The following is a 21,821-nucleotide window of genomic DNA, read 5'->3' on the forward strand; positions in this document are numbered from 1 at the left end:
GATTTTCTGATGAGACTTCACTGCAACAGCATGGGTGACGAACTCCGTACGCGCGCGTGGTCTAGAGATCCTACCACGCGCGTACGGGATTCAACTTTACATGTTCAACTGCCCAAAAAACATTGAACATGGAGGTACACTCCTGTAACCAGAGGCTATAGAGTGTTTCTGCGCCGCTGTTTCTGCGCCGCTGTTTCTGCGCCGCTGTTTCTGCGCAGCTGTTTCTGCGCAGCTGTTTCTGCGCAGCTGTTTCTGCGCAGCTGTTTCTGCGCAGCTGTTTCTGCGCAGCTGTTTCTGCGCAGCTGTTTCTGCGCAGCTGTTTCTGCGCAGCTGTTTCTGCGCAGCTGTTTCTGCGCAGCTGTTTCTGCGCAGCTGTCTCTGCGCAGCTGTTTCTGCGCAGCTGTCTCTGCGCAGCTGTTTCTGCGCAGCTGTTTCTGCGCAGCTGTTTCTGCGCAGCTGTTTCTGCGCAGCTGTTTCTGCGCAGCTGTTTCTGCGCAGCTGTTTCTGCGTAGCTGTTCCTGCGCAGCTGTTTCTGCGCAGCTGTTTCTGCGCAGCTGTTTCTGCGCAGCTGTTTCTGCGCAGCTGTTTCTGCGCAGCTGTTCCTGCGCAGCTGTTCCTGCGCAGCTGTTTCTGCGCAGCTGTTTCTGCGCAGCTGTTTCTGCGCAGCTGTTCCTGCGCAGCTGTTCCTGCGCAGCTGTTTCTGCGCAGCTGTTTCTGCGCAGCTGTTCCTGCGCCGCTGTTTCTGCGCCGCTGTTTCTGCGCAGCTGTTTCTGCGCAGCTGTTTCTTCGCATCTGTTTCTGCGCAGCTGTTTCTGCGCAGCTGTTTCTGCGCAGCTGTTTCTGCGCAGCTGTTTCTGCGCAGCTGTTTCTGCGCAGCTGTTTCTGCGCAGCTGTTTCTGCGCAGCTTTTTCTGCGCAGCTGTTTCTGCGCAGCTGTTCCTGCGCAGCTGTTCCTGCGCACCTGTTCCTGCGCAGCTGTTCCTGCGCAGCTGTTCCTGCGCAACTGTTCCTGCGCAGCTGTTCCTGCGCAGCTGTTCCTGCGCACCTGCTCCTGCGCACCTGTTCCTGCGCAGCTGTTCCTGCGCACCTGTTCCTCCGCACCTGTTCCTGCGCACCTGTTCCTGCGCACCTGTTCCTGCGCACCTGTTCCTGCGCAGCTGTTTCTGCGCAGCTGTTTCTGCGCAGCTGTTCCTGCGCAGCTGTTTCTGCGCAGTTGTTTCTGCGCAGTTGTTTCTGCGCAGCTGTTCCTGCGCAGCTGTTTCTGCGCAGCTGTTCCTGCGCAGCTGTTCCTGCGCAGCTGTTCCTGCGCAGCTGTTTCTGCGCAGCTGTTTCTGCGCAGCTGTTCCTGCGCAGCTGTTCCTGCGCAGCTGTTCCTGCGCAGCTGTTCCTGCGCAGCTGTTCCTGCGCAGCTGTTTCTGCGCAGCAGTTTCTGCGCAGCTGTTTCTGCGCAGCTGTTCCTGCGCAGCTGTTCCTGCGCAGCTGTTCCTGCGCAGCTGTTCCTGCGCAGCTGTTCCTGCGCAGCTGTTTCTGCGCAGCTGTTTCTGCGCAGCTGTTCCTGCGCAGCTGTTCCTGCGCAGCTGTTCCTGCGCAGCTGTTCCTGCGCAGCTGTTTCTGCGCAGCTGTTCCTGCGCAGCTGTTTCTGCGCAGCTGTTCCTGCGCAGCTGTTCCTGCGCAGCTGTTCCTGCGCAGCTGTTCCTGCGCAGCTGCTCCTGCGCAGCTGCTCCTGCGCAGCTGTACCTGCGCAGCTGTTCCTGCGCAGCTGTTCCTGCGCAGCTGTTCCTGCGCAGCTGTTCCTGCGCAGCTGTTCCTGCGCAGCTGTTCCTGCGCAGCTGTACCTGCGCAGCTGTACCTGCGCAGCTGTTCCTGCGCAGCTGTTCCTGCGCAGCTGTTCCTGCGCAGCTGTTCCTGCGCAGCTGTTCCTGCGCAGCTGTTTCTGCGCAGCTGTTTCTGCGCAGCTTTTCCTGCGCAGCTGTTCCTGCGCAGCTGTTCCTGCGCAGCTGTTCCTGCGCAGCTGTTCCTGCGCAGCTGTTTCTGCGCAGCTGTTTCTGCGCAGCTGTTTCTGCGCAGCTGTTTCTGCGCAGCTGCTTCTGCGCAGCTGTTTCTGCGCAGCTGCTTCTGCGCAGCTGCTTCTGCGCAGCTGCTTCTGCGCAGCTGCTTCTGCGCAGCTGCTTCTGCGCAGCTGCTTCTGCGCAGCTGCTTCTGCGCAGCTGCTTCTGCGCAGCTGCTTCTGCGCAGCTGCTTCTGCGTAGCTGCTTCTGCGCAGCTGTTTCTGCGCAGCCGTTTCTGCGCAGCCGTTTCTGCGCAGCCGTTTCTGCGCAGCCGTTTCTGCGCAGCCGTTTCTGCGCAGCCGTTTCTGCGCAGCCGTTTCTGCGCAGCCGTTTCTGCGCAGCCGTTTCTGCGCAGCCGCTTCTGCGCAGCCGCTTCTGCGCAGCCGCTTCTGCGCAGCCGCTTCTGCGCAGCCGCTTCTGCGCAGCCGCTTCTGCGCAGCCGCTTCTGCGCAGCCGCTTCTGCGCAGCCGCTTCCGCGCAGCCGCTTCCGCGCAGCCGCTTCCGCGCAGCCGCTTCCGCGCAGCCGCTTCCGCGCAGCCGCTTCCGCGCAGCCGCTTCCGCGCAGCCGCTTCCGCGCAGCCGTTTCCGCGCAGCCGCTTCCGCGCAGCCGCTTCCGCGCAGCCGCTTCCGCGCAGCCGCTTCCGCGCAGCCGCTTCCGCGCAGCCGCTTCCGCGCAGCCGCTTCTGCGCAGCCGCTTCTGCGCAGCTGTTTCTTCGCAGCTGTTTCTGCGCAGCTGCATCTGCGCAGCTGTTCTGCGCAGCTGCTTCTGCGCAGCTGCTTCTGCGCAGCTGCTGCTGCGCAGCCGTTTCTGCGCAGCCGTTTCTGCGCAGCCGTTTCTGCGCAGCCGCTTCTGCGCAGCCGCTTCTGCGCAGCCGCTTCTGCGCAGCCGCTTCTGCGCAGCCGCTTGTGCGCAGCCGCTTGTGCGCAGCCGCTTGTGCGCAGCCGCTTGTGCGCAGCCGCTTCTGCGCAGCCGCTTCTGCGCAGCCGCTTCTGCGCAGCCGCTTCTGCGCAGCCGTTTCTGCGCAGCCGTTTCTGCGCAGCCGCTTCTGCGCAGCCGCTTCTGCGCAGCCGCTTCTGCGCAGCCGCTTCTGCGCAGCCGCTTCTGCGCAGCCGCTTCTGCGCAGCTGTTCCTGCGCAGCCGCTTCTGCGCAGCTGTTTCTGATTTTCTGATGAGACTCCACTGCAACAGCATGGGTGACGAACTCCGTACGCGCGCGTGGTCTAGAGATCCTACCACGCGCGTACGGGATTCAACTTTACATGTTCAACTGCCCAAAAAACATTGAACATGGAGGTACGCTCCTGTAACCGGAGGCTATAGAGTGTTTCTGCGCCGCTGTTTCTGCGCCGCTGTTTCTGCGCAGCTGTTTCTGCGCAGCTGTTTCTGCGAAGCTGTTCCTGCGCAGCTGTTCCTGCGCAGCTGTTCCTGCGCAGCTGTTCCTGCGCAGCTGTTCCTGCGCAGCTGTTCCTGCGCAGCTGTTCCTGCGCAGCTGTTCCTGCGCAGCTGTTTCTGCGCAGCTGTTCCTGCGCAGCTGTTTCTGCGCAGCTGTTTCTGCGCAGCTGTTTCTGTGCAGCTGTTGCTGCGCAGCTGTTCCTGCGCAGCTGTTTCTGCGCAGCTGTTTCTGCGCAGCTGTTTCTGCGCAGCTGTTTCTGCGCAGCTGTTTCTGCGCAGCTGTTTCTGCGCAGCTGTATCTGCGCAGCTGTTTCTGCGCAGCTGTTTCTGCGCAGCTGTATCTGCGCAGCTGTATCTGCGCAGCTGTATCTGCGCAGCTGTTTCTGCGCAGCTGTTTCTGCGCAGCTGTTTCTGCGCAGCTGCTTCTGCGCACTGTTTCTGCGCAGCTGTTTCTGCGCAGCTGTTTCTGCGCAGCTGTTTCTGCGCAGCTGCTTCTGCGCAGCTGTTTCTGCGCAGCTGCTTCTGCGCAGCTGTTTCGCGCAGCTGTTTCTGCGCAGCTGTTTCTGCGCAGCTGTTTCTGCGCAGCTGTTTCTGCGCAGCCGTTTCTGCGCAGCCGTTTCTGCGCAGCCGTTTCTGCGCAGCCGTTTCTGCGCAGCCGTTTCTGCGCAGCCGTTTCTGCGCAGCCGTTTCTGCGCAGCCGTTTCTGCGCAGCCGTTTCTGCGCAGCCGTTTCTGCGCAGCCGTTTCTGCGCAGCCGTTTCTGCGCAGCCGTTTCTGCGCATACGTTTCTGCGCAGCCGTTTCTGCGCAGCCGTTTCTGCGCAGCCGTTACTGCGCAGCCGTTACTGCGCAGCCGTTTCTGCGCAGCCGTTTCTGCGCAGCCGTTTCTGCGCAGCCGTTTCTGCGCAGCCGTTTCTGCGCAGCCGTTTCTGCGCAGCCGTATCTGCAGAGCCGTTTCTGCGCAGCCGCTTCTGCGCAGCCGCTTCTGCGCAGCCGCTTCTGCGCAGCCGCTTCTGCGCAGCCGTTTCTGCGCAGCCGTTTCTGCGCAGCCGTATCTGCGCAGCCGTATCTGCGCAGCCGTATCTGCGCAGCCGTATCTGCGCAGCTGTTTCTGCGCAGCTGCTTCTGCGCAGCTGCTTCTGCGCAGCTGCTTCTGCGCAGCTGATTCTGCGCAGCCGCTTCTGCGCAGCCGCTTCTGCGCAGCTGTTTCTGCGCAGTCGTTTCTGCGCAGCCGTTTCTGCGCAGCCGTTTCTGCGCAGCCGTTTCTGCGCAGCCGTTTCTGCGCAGCCGTTTCTGCGCAGCCGTTTCTGCGCAGCCGTTCCTGCGCAGCCGTTTCTGCGCAGCCGTTTCTGCGCAGCCGTTTCTGCGCAGCCGCTTCTGCGCAGCCGCTTCTGCGCAGCCGCTTCTGCGCAGCCGCTTCTGCGCAGCCGCTTCTGCGCAGCCGCTTCTGCGCAGCCGCTTCTGCGCAGCCGCTTCTGCGCAGCCGCTTCTGCGCAGCCGCTTCTGCGCAGCCGCTTCTGCGCAGCCGCTTCTGCGCAGCCGCTTCTGCGCAGCCGCTTCTGCGCAGCCGCTTCTGCGCAGCCGCTTCTGCGCAGCCGCTTCTGCGCAGCCGCTTCTGCGCAGCCGCTTCTGCGCAGCCGTTCCTGCGCAGCCGTTCCTGCGCAGCCGTTCCTGCGCAGCCGTTCCTGCGCAGCCGTTCCTGCGCAGCCGTTCCTGCGCAGCCGTTCCTGCGCAGCCGTTCCTGCGCAGCCGTTTCTGCGCAGCCGTTTCTGCGCAGCCGTTTCTGCGCAGCCGTTTCTGCGCAGCCGTTTCTGCGCAGCCGTTTCTGCGCAGCCGCTTCTGCGCAGCGGCTTCTGCGCAGCGGCTTCTGCGCAGCCGCTTCTGCGCAGCCGCTTCTGCGCAGCCGCTTCTGCGCAGCCGCTTCTGCGCAGCCGCTTCTGCGCAGCCGCTTCTGCGCAGCCGTTTCTGCGCAGCCGTTTCTGCGCAGCCGCTTCTGCGCAGCCGCTTCTGCGCAGCCGCTTCTGCGAGCCGCTTCTGCGCAGCCGCTTCTGCGCAGCCGCTTCTGCGCAGCAGCTTCTGCGCAGCCGCTTCTGCGCAGCCGCTTCTGCGCAGCCGCTTATGCGCAGCTGTTCCTGCGCAGCCGTTCCTGCGAAGCCGTTTCTGCGCAGCCGCTTCTGCGCAGCTGTTTCTGATTTTCTGATGAGACTTCACTGCAACAGCATGGGTGACGAACTCCGTACGCGCGCGTGGTCTAGAGATCCTACCACGTGCGTACGGGATTCAACTTTACATGTTCAACTGCCCAAAAAACATTGAACATGGAGGTACGCTCCTGTAACCGGAGGCTATAGAGTGTTTCTGCGCCGCTGTTTCTGCGCCGCTGTTTCTGCGCCGCTGTTTCTGCGCAGCTGTTTCTGCGCAGCTGTTTCTGCGCAGCTGTTTCTGCGCAGCTGTTGCTGCGCAGCTGTTGCTGCGCAGCTGTTCCTGCGCAGCTGTTCCTGCGCAGCTGTTCCTGCGCAGCTGTTCCTGCGCAGCTGTTCCTGCGCAGCTGTTTCTGCGCAGCTGTTCCTGCGCAGCTGTTCCTGCGCAGCTGTTCCTGCGCAGCTGTTCCTGCGCAGCTGTTCCTGCGCAGCTGTTTCTGCGCAGCTGTTTCTGCGCAGCTGTTCCTGCGCAGCTGTTCCTGCGCAGCTGTTTCTGCGCAGCTGTTCCTGCACAGCTGTTTCTGTGCAGCTGTTTCTGCGCAGCTGTTTCTGCGCAGCTGTTTCTGCGCAGCTGTTTCTGCGCAGCTGTATCTGCGCAGCTGTTTCTGCGCAGCTGTATCTGCGCAGCTGTATCTGTGCAGCTGTATCTGCGCAGCTGTATCTGCGCAGCTGTTTCTGCGCAGCTGTTTCTGCGCACTGTTTCTGCGCAGCTGTTTCTGCGCAGCTGTTTCTGCGCAGCTGCTTCTGCGCAGCTGCTTCTGCGCAGCTGTTTCTGCGCAGCTGTTTCTGCGCAGCTGTTTCTGCGCAGCCGTTTCTGCGCAGCCGTTTCTGCGCAGCCGTTTCTGCGCAGCCGTTTCTGCGCAGCCGTTTCTGCGCAGCCGTTTCTGCGCAGCCGTTTCTGCGCAGCCGTTTCTGCGCAGCCGTTTCTGCGCAGCCGTTTCTGCGCAGCCGTTTCTGCGCAGCCGTTTCTGCGCAGCCGTTTCTGCGCAGCCGTTTCTGCGCAGCCGTTTCTGCGCAGCCGTTTCTGCGCAGCCGTTTCTGCGCAGCCGTTTCTGCGCAGCCGTTTCTGCGCAGCCGTTTCTGCGCAGCCGTTTCTGCGCAGCCGCTTCTGCGCAGCCGCTTCTGCGCAGCCGCTTCCGCGCAGCCGCTTCCGCGCAGCCGTTTCCGCGCAGCCGCTTCCGCGCAGCCGCTTCCGCGCAGCCGCTTCCGCGCAGCCGCTTCTGCGCAGCCGCTTCTGCGCAGCCGCTTCTGCGCAGCCGCTTCTGCGCAGCCGCTTCTGCGCAGCCGCTTCTGCGCAGCCGCTTCTGCGCAGCCGCTTCTGCGCAGCCGCTTCTGCGCAGCCGCTTCTGCGCAGCCGTTTCTGCGCAGCCGTTTCTGCGCAGCTGCATCTGCGCAGCTGTTTCTGCGCAGCTGCTTCTGCGCAGCTGCTGCTGCGCAGCCGTTTCTGCGCAGCCGCTTCTGCGCAGCCGCTTCTGCGCAGCCGCTTCTGCGCAGCCGCTTCTGCGCAGCCGCTTCTGCGCAGCCGCTTCTGCGCAGCCGCTTCTGCGCAGCCGCTTCTGCGCAGCCGCTTCTGCGCAGCCGCTTCTGCGCAGCCGCTTCTGCGCAGCCGCTTCTGCGCAGCCGCTTATGCGCAGCCGCTTCTGCGCAGCCGCTTCTGCGCAGCCGCTTCTGCGCAGCCGCTTCTGCGCAGCCGCTTGTGCGCAGCCGCTTGTGCGCAGCCGCTTCTGCGCAGCCGCTTCTGCGCAGCCGTTTCTGCGCAGCCGCTTCTGCGCAGCCGCTTCTGCGCAGCCGCTTCTGCGCAGCCGCTTCTGCGCAGCCGCTTCTGCGCAGCCGCTTCTGCGCAGCTGTTCCTGCGCAGCCGCTTCTGCGCAGCTGTTTCTGATTTTCTGATGAGACTTCACTGCAACAGCATGGGTGACGAACTCCGTACGCGCGCGTGGTCTAGAGATCCTACCACGCGCGTACGGGATTCAACTTTACATGTTCAACTGCCCAAAAAACATTGAACATGGAGGTACGCTCCTGTAACCGGAGGCTATAGAGTGTTTCTGCGCCGCTGTTTCTGCGCCGCTGTTTCTGCGCAGCTGTTTCTGCGCAGCTGTTTCTGCGCAGCTGTTCCTGCGCAGCTGTTCCTGCGCTGCTGTTCCTGCGCAGCTGTTCCTGCGCAGCTGTTCCTGCGCAGCTGTTCCTGCGCAGCTGTTCCTGCGCAGCTGTTCCTGCGTAGCTGTTCCTGCGCAGCTGTTCCTGCACAGCTGTTCCTGCACAGCTGTTTCTGCGCAGCTGTTCCTGCGCAGCTGTTCCTGCGCAGCTGTTTCTGCGCAGCTGTTTCTGCGCAGCTGTTTCTGTGCAGCTGTTCCTGCACAGCTGTTTCTGCGCAGCTGTTTCTGCGCAGCTGTTTCTGCGCAGCTGTTTCTGCGCAGCTGTTTCTGCGCAGCTGTATCTGCGCAGCTGTATCTGCGCAGCTGTTTCTGCGCAGCTGTTTCTGCGCAGCTGTATCTGCGCAGCTGTATCTGCGCAGCTGTATCTGCGCAGCTGTATCTGCGCAGCTGTTTCTGCGCAGCTGTTTCTGCGCAGCTGTTTCTGCGCACTGTTTCTGCGCAGCTGTTTCTGCGGAGCTGTTTCTGCGCAGCTGTTTCTGCGCAGCTGCTTCTGCGCAGCTGTTTCTGCGCAGCTGTTTCTGCGCAGCTGTTTCTGCGCAGCTGTTTCTGCGCAGCTGTTTCTGCGCAGCTGTTTCTGCGCAGCTGTTTCTGCGCAGCCGTTTCTGCGCAGCCGTTTCTGCGCAGCCGTTTCTGCGCAGCCGTTTCTGCGCAGCCGTTTCTGCGCAGCCGTTTCTGCGCAGCCGTTTCTGCGCAGCCGTTTCTGCGCAGCCGTTTCTGCGCAGCCGTTTCTGCGCAGCCGTTTCTGCGCAGCCGTTTCTGCGCAGCCGTTTCTGCGCAGCCGTTTCTGCGCAGCCGTTTCTGCGCATACGTTTCTGCGCAGCCGTTTCTGCGCAGCCGTTTCTGCGCAGCCGTTACTGCGCAGCCGTTTCTGCGCAGCCGTTTCTGCGCAGCCGTTTCTGCGCAGCCGTTTCTGCGCAGCCGTTTCTGCGCAGCCGTTTCTGCGCAGCCGTTTCTGCGCAGCCGTTTCTGCGGAGCCGTTTCTGCGCAGCCGCTTCTGCGCAGCCGCTTCTGCGCAGCCGCTTCTGCGCAGCCGTATCAGCGCAGCCGTTTCTGCGCAGCCGTTTCTGCGCAGCCGTTTCTGCGCAGCCGTATCTGCGCAGCCGTATCTGCGCAGCCGTTTCTGCGCAGCTGTTTCTGCGCAGCTGCTTCTGCGCAGCTGCTTCTGCGCAGCTGCTTCTGCGCAGCTGCTTCTGCGCAGCTGCTTCTGCGCAGCTGCTTCTGCGCAGCTGATTCTGCGCAGCCGCTTCTGCGCAGCCGCTTCTGCGCAGCTGTTTCTGCGCAGTCGTTTCTGCGCAGCCGTTTCTGCGCAGCCGTTTCTGCGCAGCCGTTTCTGCGCAGCCGTTTCTGCGCAGCCGTTTCTGCGCAGCCGTTTCTGCGCAGACGTTCCTGCGCAGCCGTTTCTGCGCAGCCGCTTCTGCGCAGCCGCTTCTGCGCAGCCGCTTCTGCGCAGCCGCTTCTGCGCAGCCGCTTCTGCGCAGCCGCTTCTGCGCAGCCGCTTCTGCGCAGCCGCTTCTGCGCAGCCGCTTCTGCGCAGCCGCTTCTGCGCAGCCGCTTCTGCGCAGCCGCTTCTGCGCAGCCGCTTCTGCGCAGCCGCTTCTGCGCAGCCGCTTCTGCGCAGCCGCTTCTGCGCAGCCGCTTCTGCGCAGCCGCTTCTGCGCAGCCGCTTCTGCGCAGCCGCTTCTGCGCAGCCGCTTCTGCGCAGCCGCTTCTGCGCAGCCGCTTCTGCGCAGCCGCTTCTGCGCAGCCGCTTCTGCGCAGCCGCTTCTGCGCAGCCGCTTCTGCGCAGCCGCTTCTGCGCAGCCGCTTCTGCGCAGCCGCTTCTGCGCAGCCGCTTCTGCGCAGCCGCTTCTGCGCAGCCGCTTCTGCGCAGCCGCTTCTGCGCAGCTGTTCCTGCGCAGCCGTTTCTGCGCAGCCGCTTCTGCGCAGCCGCTTCTGCGCAGCCGCTTCTGCGCAGCTGTTTCTGATTTTCTGATGAGACTTCACTGCAACAGCATGGGTGACGAACTCCGTACGCGCGCGTGGTCTAGAGATCCTACCACGTGCGTACGGGATTCAACTTTACATGTTCAACTGCCCAAAAAACATTGAACATGGAGGTACGCTCCTGTAACCGGAGGCTATAGAGTGTTTCTGCGCCGCTGTTTCTGCGCCGCTGTTTCTGCGCAGCTGTTTCTGCGCAGCTGTTTCTGCGCAGCTGTTTCTGCGCAGCTGTTTCTGCGCAGCTGTTGCTGCGCAGCTGTTCCTGCGCAGCTGTTCCTGCGCAGCTGTTTCTGCGCAGCTGTTCCTGCGCAGCTGTTCCTGCGCAGCTGTTCCTGCGCAGCTGTTCCTGCGCAGCTGTTTCTGCGCAGCTGTTTCTGCGCAGCTGTTTCTGCGCAGCTGTTCCTGCGCAGCTGTTCCTGCGCAGCTGTTTCTGCGCAGCTGTTTCTGCGCAGCTGTTCCTGCGCAGCTGTTTCTGCGCAGCTGTTTCTGCGCAGCTGTTTCTGCGCAGCTGTTTCTGCGCAGCTGTTTCTGCGCAGCTGTATCTGCGCAGCTGTTTCTGCGCAGCTGTATCTGCGCAGCTGTATCTGCGCAGCTGTTTCTGCGCAGCTGTTTCTGCGCAGCTGTTTCTGCGCAGCTGTTTCTGCGCAGCTGTTTCTGCGCAGCTGTTTCTGCGCAGCTGTTTCTGCGCAGCTGCTTCTGCGCAGCTGCTTCTGCGCAGCTGCTTCTGCGCAGCTGCTTCTGCGCAGCTGTTTCTGCGCAGCTGTTTCTGCGCAGCTGTTTCTGCGCAGCTGTTTCTGCGCAGCTGTTTCTGCGCAGCTGTTTCTGCGCAGCCGTTTCTGCGCAGCCGTTTCTGCGCAGCCGTTTCTGCGCAGCCGTTTCTGCGCAGCCGTTTCTGCGCAGCCGTTTCTGCGCAGCCGTTTCTGCGCAGCCGTTTCTGCGCAGCCGTTTCTGCGCAGCCGTTTCTGCGCAGCCGTTTCTGCGCAGCCGTTTCTGCGCAGCCGTTTCTGCGCAGCCGTTCCTGCGCAGCCGTTTCTGCGCAGCCGTTTCCGCGCAGCCGCTTCCGCGCAGCCGCTTCCGCGCAGCCGCTTCCGCGCAGCCGCTTCCGCGCAGCCGCTTCCGCGCAGCCGCTTCCGCGCAGCCGCTTCCGCGCAGCCGCTTCCGCGCAGCCGCTTCTGCGCAGCTGTTTCTGATTTTCTGATGAGACTTCACTGCAACAGCATGGGTGACGAACTCCGTACGCGCGCGTGGTCTAGAGATCCTACCACGCGCGGACGGGATTCAACTTTACATGTTCAACTGCCCAAAAAACATTGAACATGGAGGTACGCTCCTGTAACCGGAGGCTATAGAGTGTTTCTGCGCCGCTGTTTCTGCGCCGCTGTTTCTGCGCCGCTGTTTCTGCGCCGCTGTTTCTGCGCAGCTGTTTCTGCGCAGCTGTTTCTGCGCACCTGTTCCTGCGCACCTGTTCCTGCGCTGCTGTTCCTGCGCAGCTGTTCCTGCGCACCTGTTCCTGCGCAGCTGTTCCTGCGCAGCTGTTCCTGCGCAGCTGTTCCCGCGCAGCTGTTCCCGCGCACCTGTTCCCGCGCACCTGTTCCCGCGCAGCCGTTCCCGCGCAGCCGTTCCCGCGCAGCCGTTCCCGCGCAGCCGTTTCCGCGCAGCCGTTTCCGCGCAGCCGCTTCCGCGCAGCCGCTTCCGCGCAGCCGCTTCTGCGCAGCCGTCTCCGCGCAGCTGTTTCTGATTTTCTGATGAGACTTCACTGCAACAGCATGGGTGACGAACTCCGTACGCGCCCGTGGTCTAGAGATCCTACCACGCGCGTACGGGATTCAACTTTACATGTTCAACTGCCCAAAAAACATTGAACATGGAGGTACGCTCCTGTAACCGGAGGCTATAGAGTGTTTCTGCGCCGCTGTTTGTGCGCCGCTGTTTCTGCGCAGCTGTTTCTGCGCAGCTGTTTCTGCGCATCTGTTTCTGCGCAGCTGTTTCTGCACAGCTGTTTCTGCGCAGCTGTTTCTGCGCAGCTGTTTCTGCGCAGCTGTTTCTGCGCAGCTGTTTCTGCACAGCTGTTTCTGCGCAGCTGTTTCTGCGCAGCTGTTTCTGCGCAGCTGTTTCTGCGCAGCTGTCTCTGCGCAGCTGTCTCTGCGCAGCTGTCTCTGCGCAGCTGTCTCTGTGCAGCTGTCTCTGCGCAGCTGTTTCTGCACAGCTGTTTCTGCGCAGCTGTTTCTGCGCAGCTGTTTCTGCGCATCTGTTTCTGCGCAGCTGTCTCTGCGCAGCTGTTTCTGCGCAGCTGCTTATGCCTAGCTGTTTCTGCGCAGCTGTTTCGGCGCAGCTGTTTCGGCGCAGCTGTTTCGGCGCAGCTGTTTCGGCGCAGCTGTTTCGGCGCAGCTGTTTCGGCGCAGCTGTTTCGGCGCAGCAGTTTCGGCGCAGCAGTTTCGGCGCAGCAGTTTCGGCGCAGCAGTTTCGGCGCAGCAGTTTCGGCGCAGCAGTTTCGGCGCAGCAGTTTCGGCGCAGCAGTTTCGGCGCAGCAGTTTCGGCGCAGCAGTTTCGGCGCAGCAGTTTCGGCGCAGCAGTTTCGGCGCAGCAGTTTCGGCGCAGCTGTTTCGGCGCAGCTGTTTCGGCGCAGCTGTTTCGGCGCAGCTGTTTCGGCGCAGCTGTTTCGGCGCAGCTGTTTCGGCGCAGCTGTTTCGGCGCAGCTGTTTCGGCGCAGCTGTTTCGGCGCAGCTGTTTCGGCGCAGCTGTTTCGGCGCAGCTGTTTCGGCGCAGCTGTTTCGGCGCAGCTGTTTCGGCGCAGCTGTTTCGGCGCAGCTGTTTCGGCGCAGCTGTTTCGGCGCAGCTGTTTCGGCGCAGCTGTTTCGGCGCAGCTGTTTCGGCGCAGCTGTTTCGGCGCAGCTGTTTCGGCGCAGCTGTTTCGGCGCAGCTGTTTCGGCGCAGCTGTTTCGGCGCAGCTGTTTCGGCGCAGCTGTTTCGGCGCAGCTGTTTATGCGCAGCTGTTTATGCGCAGCTGTTTATGCGCAGCTGTTTATGCGCAGCTGTTCATGCGCAGCTGTTCATGTGCAGCTGTTTCTGCGCAGCCGTTTCTGCGCAGCCGTTTCTGCGCAGCCGTTTCTGCGCAGCCGTTTCTGCGCAGCCGATTCTGCGCAGCCGTTTCTGCGCAGCCGTTTCTGCGCAGCCGTTTCTGCGCAGCCGATTCTGCGCAGCCGTTTCTGCGCAGCCGTTTCTGCGCAGCCGTTTCTGCGCAGCCGTTTCTGCGCAGCCGTTTCTGCGCAGCCGTTTCTGCGCAGCCGTTTCTGCGCAGCCGTTTCTGCGCAGCCGTTACTGCGCAGCCGTTACTGCGCAGCCGTTACTGCGCAGCCGTTTCTGCGCAGCCGTTTCTGCGCAGCCGTTTCTGCGCAGCCGTTTCTGCGCAGCCGTTTCTGCGCAGCCGTTTCTGCGCAGCCGTTTCTGCGCAGCCGTTTCTGCGCAGCCGTATCTGCGCAGCCGTTTCTGCGGAGCCGCTTCTGCGCAGCCGCTTCTGCGCAGCCGCTTCTGCGCAGCCGCTTCTGCGCAGCCGTATCAGCGCAGCCGTTTCTGCGCAGCCGTTTCTGCGCAGCCGTTTCTGCGCAGCCGTATCTGCGCAGCCGTATCTGCGCAGCCGTTTCTGCGCAGCCGTTTCTGCGCAGCCGCTTCTGCGCAGCTGCTTCTGCGCAGCTGCTTCTGCGCAGCTGCTTCTGCGCAGCTGATTCTGCGCAGCTGATTCTGCGCAGCTGCTTCTGCGCAGCCGCTTCTGCGCAGCCGCTTCTGCGCAGCCGCTTCTGCGCAGTCGCTTCTGCGCAGCCGTTTCTGCGCAGCCGTTTCTGCGCAGCCGTTTCTGCGCAGCCGTTTCTGCGCAGCCGTTTCTGCGCAGACGTTCCTGCGCAGCCGTTTCTGCGCAGCCGCTTCTGCGCAGCCGCTTCTGCGCAGCCGCTTCTGCGCAGCCGCTTCTGCGCAGCCGCTTCTGCGCAGCCGCTTCTGCGCAGCCGCTTCTGCGCAGCCGCTTCTGCGCAGCCGCTTCTGCGCAGCCGCTTCTGCGCAGCCGCTTCTGCGCAGCCGCTTCTGCGCAGCCGCTTCTGCGCAGCCGCTCCTGCGAAGCCGTTCCTGCGCAGCCGTTCCTGCGCAGCCGTTCCTGCGCAGCCGTTCCTGCGCAGCCGTTCCTTCGCAGCCGTTCCTGCGCAGCCGTTCCTGCGCAGCCGTTCCTGCGCAGCCGCTTCTGCGCAGCCGCTTCTGCGCAGCCGCTTCTGCGCAGCCGCTTCTGCGCAGCCGCTTCTGCGCAGCCGCTTCTGCGCAGCCGCTTCTGCGCAGCCGCTACTGCGCAGCCGCTACTGCGCAGCCGCTTCTGCGCAGCCGCTTCTGCGCAGCCGCTTCTGCGCAGCCGCTTCTGCGCAGCCGCTTCTGCGCAGCCGCTTCTGCGCAGCCGCTTCTGCGCAGCCGCTTCTGCGCAGCCGCTTCTGCGCAGCCGCTTCTGCGCAGCCGCTTCTGCGCAGCCGCTTATGCGCAGCTGTTCCTGCGCAGCCGTTTCTGCGCAGCCGCTTCTGCGCAGCTGTTTCTGATTTTCTGATGAGACTTCACTGCAACAGCATGGGTGACGAACTCCGTACGCGAGCGTGGTCTAGAGATCCTACCACGTGCGTACGGGATTCAACTTTACATGTTCAACTGCCCAAAAAACATTGAACATGGAGGTACGCTCCTGTAACCGGAGGCTATAGAGTGTTTCTGCGCCGCTGTTTCTGCGCCGCTGTTTCTGCGCCGCTGTTTCTGCGCCGCTGTTTCTGCGCCGCTGTTTCTGCGCCGCTGTTTCTGCGCCGCTGTTTCTGCGCAGCTGTTTCTGCGCAGCTCTTTCTGCGCAGCTGTTTCTGCGCAGCTGTTTCTGCGCAGCTGTTGCTGCGCAGCTGTTTCTGCGCAGCTGTTGCTGCGCAGCTGTTTCTGCGCACCTGTTCCTGCGCAGCTGTTCCTGCGCACCTGTTCCTGCGCACCTGTTCCTGCGCACCTGTTCCTGCGCACCTGTTCCTGCGCACCTGTTCCTGTGCACCTGTTCCTGCGCACCTGTTCCTGCGCACCTGTTCCTGCGCACCTGTTCCTGCGCACCTGTTCCTGCGCAGCTGTTCCTGCGCAGCTGTTCCTGCGCACCTGTTCCTGCGCACCTGTTCCTGCGCAGCTGTTCCTGCGCACCTGTTCCTGCGCACCTGTTCCTGCGCACCTGTTCCTGCGCACCTGTTCCTGCGCATCTGTTCCTGCGCAGCTGTTCCTGCGCAGCTGTTCCTGCGCAGCTGCTCCTGCGCAGCTGCTCCTGCGCAGCTGTTCCGGCGCAGCTGTTTCTGCGCAGCTGTTCCTGCGCAGCTGTTTCTGCGCAGCTGTTTCTGCGCAGCTGTTTATGCGCAGCTGTTTATGCGCAGCTGTTTCTGCGCAGCTGTTTCTGCGCAGCTGTTCCTGCGCAGCTGTTTCTGCGCAGCTGTTCCTGCGCAGCTGTTTCTGCGCAGCTGTTTCTGCGCAGCTGTTTCTGCGCAGCTGTTTCTGCGCAGCTGTTCCTGCGCAGCTGTTTCTGCGCAGCTGTTCCTGCGCAGCTGTTCCTGCGCAGCTGTTTCTGCGCAGCTGTTTCTGCGCAGCTGTTTCTGCGCAGCTGTTCCTGCGCAGCTGTTTCTGCGCAGCTGTTCCTGCGCAGCTGTTTCTGCGCAGCTGTTTCTGCGCAGCTGTTTCTGCGCAGCTGTTCCTGCGCAGCTGTTTCTGCGCAGCTGTTTCTGCGAAGCTGTTTCTGCGAAGCTGTTTCTGCGCAGCTGTTTCTGCGCAGCTGTTTCTGCGCAGCTGTTTCTGCGCAGCTGTTTCTGCGCAGCTGTTTCTGCGCAGCTGTTTCTGCGCAGCTGTTTCTGCGCAGCTGTTGCTGCGCAGCTGTTCCTGCGCAGCTGTTTCTGCGCAGCTGTTCCTGCGCAGCTGTTTCTGCGCAGCTGTTTCTGCGCAGCTGTTTCTGCGCAGCTATTCCTGCGCAGCTGTTTCTGCGCAGCTGTTCCTGCGCAGCTGTTCCTGCACAGCTGTTTCTGCGCAGCTGTTCCTGCGCAGCTGTTTCTGCGCAGCTGTTTCTGCGCAGCTGTTTCTGCGCAGCTGTTTCTGCGCAGCTGTTCCTGCGCACCTGTTTTTGCGCACCTGTTCCTGCGCAGCTGTTCCTGCGCAGCTGTTCCCGCGCAGCTGTTCCCGCGCACCTGTTCCCGCGCACCTGTTCTCGCGCAGCCGTTTCCGCGCAGCCGTTTCCGCGCAGCCGTTTCCGCGCAGCCGCTTCTGCGCAGCCGCTTCTGCGCAGCCGTCTCCGCGCAGCTGTTTCTGATTTTCTGATGAGACTTCACTGCAACAGCATGGGTGACGAACTCCGTACGCGCGCGTGGTCTAGAGATCCTACCACGCGCGTACGGGATTCAACTTTACATGTTCAACTGCCCAAAAAACATTGAACATGGAGGTACGCTCCTGTAACCGGAGGCTATAGAGTGTTTCTGCGCCGCTGTTTCTGCGCCGCTGTTTCTGCGCAGCTGTTTCTGCGCAGCTGTTTCTGCGCAGCTGTTTCTGCGAAGCTGTTTCTGCGCAGCTGTTTCTGCGCAGCTGTTTCTGCGCAGCTGTTACTGCGCAGCTGTTTCTGTGCAGCTGTTTCTGCGCAGCTGTCTCTGCGCAGCTGTTTCTGCGCAGCTGTTTCTGCGCAGCTGTTTCTGCGCAGCTGTTTCTGCGCAGCTGTTTCTGCGCAGCTGTTTCTGCGCAGCTGTTTCTGCGCAGCTGTTTCTGCGCAGCTGTTCCTGCGCAGCTGTTTCTGCGCAGCTGTTCCTGCGCAGCTGTTTCTGCGCAGCTGTTTCTGCGCAGCTGTTTCTGCGCAGCTGTTTCTGCGCAGCTGTTCCTGCGCAGCTGTTTCTGCGCAGCTGTTTCTGCGCAGCTGTTTCTGCGCAGCTGTTTCTGCGCAGCTGTTCCTGCGCAGCTGTTTCTGCGCAGCTGTTTCTGCACAGCTGTTCCTGCGCAGCTGTTCCTGCACAGCTGTTTCTGCGCCGCTGTTTCTGCGCCGCTGTTTCTGCGCAGCTGTTTCTGCGCAGCTGTTTCTGCGCATCTGTTTCTGCGCAGCTGTTTCTGCGCAGCTGTTTCTGCGCAGCTGTTTCTGCGCAGCTGTTTCTGCGCAGCTGTTTCTGCGCAGCTGTTTCTGCGCAGCTGTATCTGCGCAGCTGTTTCTGCGCAGCTGTCTCTGTGCAGCTGTCTCTGCGCAGCTGTCTCTGCGCAGCTGTTTCTGCGCAGCTGTTTCTGCGCAGCTGTTTCTGCGCAGCTGTTTCTGCGCAGCTGTTTCTGCGCAGCTGTTTCTGCGCAGCTGTTTCTGCGCAGCTGTTTCTGCGCAGCTGTTTCTGCGCAGCTGTTTCTGCGCAGCTGTTCCTGCGCAGCTGTTCCTGCGCACCTGTTCCTGCGCAGCTGTTCCTGCGCAGCTCTTCCTGCGCAGCTGTTCCTGCGCACCTGCTCCTGCGCACCTGTTCCTGCGCACCTGTTCCTCCGCACCTGTTCCTCCGCACCTGTTCCTGCGCACCTGTTCCTGCGCAGCTGTTCCTGCGCAGCTGTTCCTGCGCAGCTGTTCCTGCGCAGCTGTTCCTGCGCAGCTGCTCCTGCGCAGCTGTTTCTGCGCAGCTGTTCCTGCGCAGCTGTTCCTGCGCAGCTGTTTCTGCGCAGCTGTTTCTGCGCAGCTGTTTCTGCGCAGCTGTTTCTGCGCAGCTGTTTCTGCGCAGCTGTTTCTGCGCAGCTGTTTCTGCGCAGCTGTTTCTGCGCAGCTGTTCCTGCGCAGCTGTTTCTGCGCAGCTGTTTCTGCGCAGCTGTTCCTGCGCAGCTGTTTCTGCGCAGCTGTTTCTGCGCAGCTGTTTCTGCGCAGCTGTTCCTGCGCAGCTGTTTCTGCGCAGCTGTTTCTGCGCAGCTGTTCCTGCGCAGCTGTTTCTGCGAAGCTGTTTCTGCGCAGCTGTTTCTGCGCAGCTGTTTCTGCGCAGCTGTTTCTGCGCAGCTGTTCCTGCGCAGCTGTTCCTGCGCAGCTGTTCCTGCGCAGCTGTTCCTGCGCAGCTGTTCCTGCGCAGCTGTTCCTGCGCAGCTGTTCCTGCGCTGCTGTTCCTGCGCAGCTGTTTCTGCGCAGCTGTTCCTGCGCAGCTGTTTCTGCGCAGCTGTTCCTGCGCAGCTGTTTCTGCGCAGCTGTTCCTGCGCAGCTGTTCCTGCGCAGCTGTTCCTGCGCAGCTGTTCCTGCGCAGCTGTTCCTGCGCAGCTGTTCCTGCGCAGCTGTTCCTGCGCAGCTGTTCCTGCGCAGCTGTTTCTGCGCAGCTGTACCTGCGCAGCTGTTTCTGCGCAGCTGTTTCTGCGCAGCTGCTTCTGCGCAGCTGCTTCTGCGCAGCTGCTTCTGCGCAGCTGTTTCTGCGCAGCTGTTTCTGCGCAGCCGTTTCTGCGCAGCCGTTTCTGCGCAGCCGTTTCTGCGCAGCCGTTTCTGCGCAGCCGTTTCTGCGCAGCCGTTTCTGCGCAGCCGTTTCTGCGCAGCCGTTTCTGCGCAGCCGTTTCTGCGCAGCCGTTTCTGCGCAGCCGTTTCTGCGCAGCCGTTTCTGCGCAGCCGTTCCTGCGCAGCCGTTTCTGCGCAGCCGTTTCTGCGAAGCTGTTTCTGCGCAGCTGTTTCTGCGCAGCTGTTTCTGCGCAGCTGTTCCTGCGCAGCTGTTCCTGCGCAGCTGTTCCTGCGCAGCTGTTTCTGCGCAGCTGTTTCTGCGCAGCTGTTCCTGCGCACCTGTTTTTGCGCACCTGTTTTTGCGCACCTGTTCCTGTGCAGCTGTTCCTGCGCAGCTGTTCCCGCGCACCTGTTCCCGCGCACCTGTTCCCGCGCACCTGTTCTCGCGCAGCCGTTTCCGCGCAGCCGTTTCCGCGCAGCCGCTTCCGCGCAGCCGCTTCTGCGCAGCCGTCTCCGCGCAGCTGTTTCTGATTTTCTGATGAGACTTCACTGCAACAGCATGGGTGACGAACTCCGTACGCGCGCGTGGTCTAGAGATCCTACCACGCGCGTACGGGATTCAACTTTACATGTTCAACTGCCCAAAAAACATTGAACATGGAGGTACGCTCCTGTAACCGGAGGCTATAGAGTGTTTCTGCGCCGCTGTTTCTGCGCCGCTGTTTCTGCGCAGCTGTTTCTGTGCAGCTGTTTCTGTGCAGCTGTTTCTGCGCAGCTGTTTCTGCGCAGCTGTTTCTGCGCAGCTGTTTCTGCGCAGCTGTTTCTGCGCAGCTGTTTCTGCGCAGCTGTTTCTGCGCAGCTGTCTCTGCACAGCTGTTTCTGCGCAGCTGTTTCTGCGCAGCTGTTTCTGCGCAGCTGTTTCTGCGCAGCTGTTTCTGCGCAGCTGTTTCTGCGCAGCTGTTCCTGCGCACCTGTTTTTGCGCAACTGTTCCTGCGCAGCTGTTCCTGCGCAGCTGTTCCTGCGCAGCTGTTCCCGCGCAGCTGTTCCCGCGCACCTGTTCCCGCGCAGCTGTTTCTGCGCAGCTGTTTCTGCGCAGCTGTTTCTGCGCAGCTGTTTCTGCGCAGCTGTTTCTGCGCAGCTGTTTCTGCGCAGCTGTTTCTGCGCAGCTGTTCCTGCGCAGCTGTTTCTGCGAAGCTGTTTCTGCGCAGCTGTTTCTGCGCAGCTGTTTCTGCGCAGCCGTTTCTGCGCAGCTGTTCCTGCGCAGCTGTTTCTGCGCAGCTGTTTCTGCGCAGCTGTTCCTGCGCAGCTGTTTCTGCGCAGCTGTTTCTGCGCAGCTGTTTCTGCGCAGCTGTTCCTGCGCAGCTGTTTCTGCGCAGCTGTTTCTGCGCAGCTGTTTCTGCGCAGCTGTTTCTGCGAAGCTGTTTCTGCGCAGCTGTTTCTGCGCAGCTGTTTCTGCGCAGCTGTTCCTGCGCAGCTGTTTCTGCGCAGCTGTTTCTGCGCAGCTGTTTCTGCGCAGCTGTTCCTGCGCAGCTGTTCCTGCGCAGCTGTTCCTGCGCAGCTGTTCCTGCGCACCTGTTCCTGCGCAGCTGTTCCTGCGCAGCTGTTCCTGCGCAGCTGTTCCTGCGCAGCTGTTCCTGCGCAGCTGTTCCTGCGCACCTGTTCCTGCGCACCTGTTCCTGCGCACCTGTTCCTGCGCACCTGTTCCTGCGCACCTGTTCCTGCGCACCTGTTCCTGCGCACCTGTTCCTGCGCAGCTGTTCCTGCGCAGCTGTTCCTGCGCAGCTGTTCCTGCGCACCTGTTCCCGCGCAGCCGTTTCCGCGCAGCCGTTTCCGCGCAGCCGTTTCCGCGCAGCCGTTTCCGCGCAGCCGCTTCCGCGCAGCCGCTTCCGCGCAGCCGCTTCCGCGCAGCCGCTTCCGCGCAGCCGCTTCTGCGCAGCCGTCTCCGCGCAGCTGTTTCTGATTTTCTGATGAGACTTCACTGCAACAGCATGGGTGACGAACTCCGTACGCGCGCGTGGTCTAGAGATCCTACCACGCGCGTACGGGATTCAACTTTACATGTTCAACTGCCCAAAAATCATTGAACATGGAGGTACGCTCCTGTAACCGGAGGCTATAGAGTGTTTTTGCGCCGCTGTTTCTGCGCCGCTGTTTCTGCGCAGCTGTTTCTGCGCAGCTGTTTCTGCGCATCTGTTTCTGCGCAGCTGTTTCTGCGCAGATGTTTCTGCGCAGCTGTTTCTGCGCAGCTGTTTCTGCGCAGCTGTTTCTGCGCAGCTGTTTCTGCGCAGCTGTTTCTGTGCAGCTGTTTCTGCGCAGCTGTTTCTGCGCATCTGTTTCTGCGCAGCTGTTTCTGCGCAGCTGTTTCTGCGCAGCTGTTTCTGCGCAGCTGTTTCTGCGCAGCTGTTTCTGCGCAGCTGTTTCTGCGCAGCTGTATCTGCGCAGCTGTTTCTGCGCAGCTGTCTCTGTGCAGCTGTCTCTGCGCAGCTGTCTCTGCGCAGCTGTTTCTGCGCAGCTGTTTCTGCGCAGCTGTTTCTGCGCAGCTGTTTCTGCGCAGCTGTTTCTGCGCAGCTGTTTCTGCGCAGCTGTTTCTGCGCAGCTGTTTCTGCGCAGCTGTTTCTGCGCAGCTGTTCCTGCGCAGCTGTTTCTGCGCAGCTGTTTCTGCGCAGCTGTTTCTGCGCAGCTGTTCCTGCGCAGCTGTTCCTGCGCACCTGTTCCTGCGCAGCTGTTCCTGCGCAGCTGTTCCTGCGCAGCTGTTCCTGCGCAGCTGTTCCTGCGCACCTGCTCCTGCGCACCTGTTCCTGCGCAGCTGTTCCTGCGCACCTGTTCCTCCGCACCTGTTCCTGCGCAGCTGTTCCTGCGCACCTGTTCCTGCGCAGCTGTTCCTGCGCAGCTGTTCCTGCGCAGCTGCTCCTGCGCAGCTGCTTCTGCGCAGCTGTTCCTGCGCAGCTGTTTCTGCGCAGCTGTTTCTGCGCAGCTGTTTCTACGCAGCTGTTTCTGCGCAGCTGTTTCTGCGCAGCTGTTTCTGCGCAGCTGTTTCTGCGCAGCTGTTTCTGCGCAGCTGTTTCTGCGCAGCTGTTCCTGCGCAGCTGTTTCTGCGCAGCTGTTTCTGCGCAGCTGTTCCTGCGCAGCTGTTTCTGCGCAGCTGTTTCTGCGCAGCTTTTTCTGCGCAGCTGTTCCTGCGCAGCTGTTTCTGCGCAGCTGTTTCTGCGCAGCTGTTCCTGCGCAGCTGTTTCTGCGAAGCTGTTTCTGCGCAGCTGTTTCTGCGCAGCTGTTTCTGCGCAGCCGTTCCTGCGCAGCTGTTTCTGCGCAGCTGTTTCTGCGCAGCTGTTCCTGCGCAGCTGTTCCTGCGCAGCTGTTCCTGCGCAGCTGTTTCTGCGCAGCTGTTTCTGCGCAGCTGTTCCTGCGCAGCTGTTTCTGCGCAGCTGTTTCTGCGCAGCTGTTCCTGCGCAGCTGTTCCTGCGCAGCTGTTCCTGCGCAGCTGTTTCTGCGCAGCTGTTCCTGCGCAGCTGTTTCTGCGCAGCTGTTCCTGCGCAGCTGTTCCTGCGCAGCTGTTCCTGCGCAACTGTTCCTGCGCAGCTGTACCTGCGCAGCTGTTCCTGCGCAGC

Source organism: Schistocerca nitens, unplaced genomic scaffold, assembly GCF_023898315.1.
Source record: "Schistocerca nitens isolate TAMUIC-IGC-003100 unplaced genomic scaffold, iqSchNite1.1 HiC_scaffold_468, whole genome shotgun sequence".
Taxonomy (NCBI): domain Eukaryota; kingdom Metazoa; phylum Arthropoda; class Insecta; order Orthoptera; family Acrididae; genus Schistocerca; species Schistocerca nitens.